Raw genomic sequence first — 5,482 nt, forward strand, 5'->3', positions numbered from 1 at the left:
TACCACCTCTGACTGGAGATTTTACAGTATCCTTCCCCTGCCACTCCCACCAAGCCACACCCACAGAATCGGTAGTAAAAAAAAATGAATCCCACCACTAGGACTGATGCCTTATATGAACCACTCTTTCCAACTCATTGTTGAAGTGTGCACAATCATCTTATTTAGCACTGTGGGCAATATTTTCTATGATGTTGAGAGTAGGTAAAATATTTCTGTTGTTTCTAATTAGTGACTTTTCAAGTATTAACATCTGTCCCCAAAAGTGACTAAAGATCTACATTACAATTTCAGAACAGACTTTTAATAGTTGAAAGAGTAAGTTCTGTTTCTAAACCATAATTTAGAAAAAGGCTGATAATGGCTAAAATACTGAACACACTTTTAAGGAACTCCGTTCAGACACATTAACCATTATATTAGTCCTAAAAATTCATATTTGCAGATACATTTTTAATGGGATTTTGCTACCCTGGAATGTAAATGAGAAAAAAAGAAAGGTGAAATAGTTGAATATTTTTCTATATTATCCTCTGTAGTTCAATATTGTTAAAGATCTACACTAGAATCAGCTGTCTGCATAGGGTTCCCCCCTCAAAGTTTTCATTATTTTTAATATGGAATATATCAGTGATAAGTTCATTTTTCAAAAATACCAACTTTCATTTCATAACACATCCAAGTTGAGTTTCTCAAGGCAAGATCAATATTTATTTAGTTATTTATTTGATTTCTGTCCTGCACTCAAACTTTACGCTTGATGTGTGCTTAGCCAAAGAATATGTGCAAGCACAATAGAAGATTAAATGAGCAAAAGCATACTTAAAATAATACACAGACTAGAACAGCTAGAACATCTTAAGAAAATTATTCAGAAAATTCTGCAGATCTCAGCATCCAAATAAGTCCCCAAGAGAACAAGAATATTTCATATAACATTGATGGCATCTTCAACTGAGTCTGGAAATTATCTGTGAAGCACAACATATCATTTAATTTTGAATAATATGGCTGTGCTATCATGAAGTAGGCCATAGCAATACTATGGCAGTTCCCACCTCAGATGAGCAAAGCTATGAGGTGTGCAAGATCGCCATATCATCTAGTGAAAGCCCATTCCATGACCCTTATATCTTCTTGGTATCCTATCTAACTTTGTAAAAATAAAGCAGATCTAGAATACACAATATTTTGGTTCTAGCCTACTTAACCACCACACCAAACTGTTTCTCTATATACAGTACATGTGTGTGTGTGTGTGTGTGTGTGCATGTACACACACAAAAACACACATATGGTTTCTTTGAGTACATATGAGCATTCCTAACAGAAGCAATCTGACAACAGTCATTGGCTGTTGTTTTCTTGTGCTGCCAAGTCCTCAGGTCCTAAGTCCCTGATAAGCTGGTGATAAATCAGCATTCCTGTTGACTGACAAGGGGTCTGTTTCACAGACTTCAACATTTCCCTGTCTATCTTTGTACCTGCTTGGCCAACAATCTTAGTAGATGTGAAATCAAATGTATCTCCTTGTTGATTGCAAAGTGAGGCTATCAATGAGTTCGGTCTCTGACTTGATTCTGGACAGCCTTCTACATTATATGTCATCTTGAGAACACTGTTCTCAACTAGCACAGTTTTATTTCCTGATAGTTTGATAGGTTTCTAAGTGTCATTTTTATGGAATGTTTGAATCTCCTTTTTGTCCTTTTCCTGTTTGTCTCCTTCAATATATACCATCCTTTCCATATCTTTTCAAGTATGGATTTCTTTTATTTGCTCTCTCTTGGCAATGTAAAACAGACTTCATCATGATATAACTCCTCTCTTGGGCCTTTTGGAGTATTTTGAATGACCAGAGATAGAGTTTTGTTTCTCTATCTCTATTGGCGATCTGTTCCTGAGTACATTTCTGAAAGCGATATACTTCAAATTATTCTTTCACCTGGTCATATGACTCACAATTTTCTCTTTTTGGATATTCTACATATTTATTTGATCACTGAGCCTATATTGCTAGCATCTAATTGATCATTGGTTCTACGGTATGTCTACATCTGTCCAAGAAGACAGCTAGAGAGCATATAATCTGTGCAGGCATAGGTGGGAACAAAGGCAGAAAGAAGTGACATCAGACTAGTAGTCTTGTTGACAATAAACAGGCAGAGTATAAGAAAAGAAGGGATGGCAAGGAAACAATTTGAAAGGTGATGATATGCTAAGATGGATAATGGTTGGTTGGCTGGTCAGAGCTGAAGAAGCTGAGAAGTGAAATCTTCAAGAAAAACAAAGTCCAGTTGCCTTTTGAAGAAGCAACTTTGGGTGGGTGGGAGGAAGGAATGCATGAATGAAGATTTCTGGCTTTTGAATAAAAAGATTTGTATTATGATAATACTATGCATACGGGGATGCAGTGGCTCAGGAGCTAAGATGCTAAGCTTCTCGATTAGAAGGTTGGCAGTTCAGAGGTTTGAATACCTAGCGCCGGGTAATGGAGTGAGCTCCCATTACCTGTCCCAGCTTCTGCCAAACTAGCAGTTAAAAACATGTAAAAATGCAAGTAGAAAAATAGGGACCACTTTGGTGGGAAGGTAACAGCACTCTGAGCTCCTTTAGTATTTAGTCATGCTGGCCACATGACCATGGTGATTTCTTCAGACAGCACTAGCTCTTTGAGTTAGAAACTGAGATAAACACCACCCCCTAGAGCTGGAAGTGACTAGCATGCATGTGTGGGGGAACCTTTACTTTTAATACCATGCTTTCAGGAAAGAGTCTCTATGAAAATATGTTTCTTTGTCGAGATCTATATTTGTGTGGGAGCTGAAATACATTGCATATTTGGAACCTGTATATAAAAACACATTTTAAAATAAGGCAGAAAACAAAGAATCATGGAGGGGGGAAATGTTTATCTTGCACAAAAGTAATAGTAGTGCATTAGTCTACTTTAATTACTTTGTTAATTTAAGCGAGTTGTGCATTTTTACTATAATTATGTTGCCATTTAAGCCACAAATCTTACAGGAAAAAAAATAGAAAGAAATATCGTCTTACTTCAGGATATGTTTTGGCTATTTGCTGGAGATATCAGTCTAGTCCCTTTTTCAACTAATTATTTAGAACTATTTTTGTCTTATTTGTGTTGAATGATTCACAGGAAAATATCCAAATAGTGCTTAATGCAGTCAATTTGTATACTGTTTAGTCTTTCCCTTTGCCTAAATGAATCGTGAGATGCTACAGTATGTGGACATGTACGCTTTAAAATGCTGAGTTGCAGTTTTTTCAAGCTGGTGATTTCTAGATAAGTTAACAAGTTGCTTAACAGAGAATTATGGGATTTGAAATCCAAAGCAAAAACTGTGTTGGGGAAAACTGTGGTGAGAATATTTTATTTATTTTCATCCCACCTTTATTATTTTTTATGTTACAAACATATCTAATGTCCCTTTCTACCTCTATTTTCCCCACAATAACAAACCTGTGAAGTGAAAGAGTGATTGGCCCAAGGTTATCCATTTGGCTTTCATGTTTAAGTTGGAACAGTTTCCTGGTTTCTAGCCTGATACCTTAATCACCAGACCAAACTAGCTCTCTTTCCATCAGAATGTTAGAAAAATAGACAGTTGGCTACCAACATTAAGAAGTCAGATTAATAAATTGTTGAAGATCAGTAGTTCAAATTTATTAAAAATATGTTTTGGAATGTTCTAGAGTAGAGGTATTTTTAAAGGGGAGTGGGTAAGATTTGGGATCCATCTGGATTTCTATGAGGGCTAGTAATGGAGGGTTGTGAGAGCTTTGTGTTAGTTTGGAAGAGTGGTTTGGGATAATCTCCCAATTTTAAGAAATCAATTTTGAGAAGATAAGCAGAAAAGCAAGTGAGAAGCAAGTTGATTAGAAGAATTGGCTTACCTGACTTCTTGGGTTCTATGCATGTTTTAACTTAGTTGGTTTGCTTTTGTAAAAAAATAAACCTAATGTTTTATTTATCTTCTATATGTTGTGTTTGCCTGCACCACCCAGCAGTCAGTTACTATAGCCACTTATCCAACTTTTTCAAAAATAGAGAGAGTGGGACCTGCATTCCCCATCAATTTTTTACTTTGAGCTCTGTCATGGCTAAAATTCCCTTACTGAAATTGCAGATCAACTACAGGATAAAATCTGTTTCTGATGTCAGGTTAAAAACATATTGAATGAAGGAATAAATGAGCAATAAAGAAACATTTCTCAAAACAGACTACTAGAAACAGAAGCAGTTTGTTTTTTCTCAGATATTAGAAAGCATATTTCGAAGGGGCTTTTGATAAACACATGGTTGGGGAGCATGTGATTCTCCAGCTACTGCTGGAGTACAATTTCCAGTATCCTTTTATACTTACCCTAATGGATGTGATTATTTGTATAACATTTGGATACTACTTTCATTCTGACCCATCAGAATTCTTCTGATGCTTTTAGGCAATTGCTACTACTTATACTAATACACTGCTGTGTAGGTAGTCCTCGACTTATGACAGTAATGGAGTTTATTGTGGCAATTGTTCCAGTTATTGTGTCAAGGTCCACCACCACTGGGCCTGCCAAGGCTTCCTCCACACAAAGACATCCCATGCTCAATGTCTTGCCCCTCAAGGTCTTTTCTCTCAGCCCCCCACTATCTCCCCACCCCCAACTGGGTCCATGAAGACTCAGAAGAGTCTTTCTAATAGACAACCTTCTTGGAGAGTAGAAGCCAAGGAGTAATTAATTATTGCCAAATTTAGATAACTTCTATGTTCCAGATTTTGCATTTACTTAAGTGTATTATTGATGCAGTTGTTCATAAGAACAATTTGTATTTATGGACAACCAGTTTTGTTGCCCAGGCTGCATCTAATATCAACCCTGAAGTAGACCTGACTGAAGCCATTTTAGAGCTTCAGTGTTGCCACACTGAAACTGAGGGATAGGGAGGAGGAATTAGAAATAGCTGGGGTTTTGTAGCCAAAATAAAATTCTTTCGCTTGGGAACCAAGGACATTTTCAGACCTGGCCTGAGGAAGAAGAAGCGATGTCACCAGGCAACCAGACAGCATCTTGATTGGACAATGTGACTTATTCTTTGGGTTTGAGGGAAAACTTTTACTTTTAATTAGGTGAAAACCACGGGAATCTTCAGGGTCAGTTTTCACGAGATCTGTGCTAATATGATATATCCAATAAAGGTATTATTTGAAGAATCTACCTACTTCAGAGTTTTGCTTGCTATGGGTCTATTACTTGGAAACCTGACATCTAATAGGTATGGGCATAGTACCACTTTTCAATGCTTCCTGTAAATTTTTATTATTATTTACAAATGAAACTATTCCATCAACAATTTCATTCTGTATGTCTATGGGTCCATGTGCGTATGTATTTAAAATATTAAAATTGTGAAGCTTGGTGATTCCTTGAGCATTTTTAAAATATATATATATTTGGAGCATTGGTC

The sequence above is a fragment of the Notechis scutatus genome, chromosome 4 (genome assembly GCF_049901735.1).
Source record: "Notechis scutatus isolate UNSWTSFEM ecotype Mainland chromosome 4, rNotScu1.2, whole genome shotgun sequence".
Classification (NCBI taxonomy): domain Eukaryota; kingdom Metazoa; phylum Chordata; class Lepidosauria; order Squamata; family Elapidae; genus Notechis; species Notechis scutatus.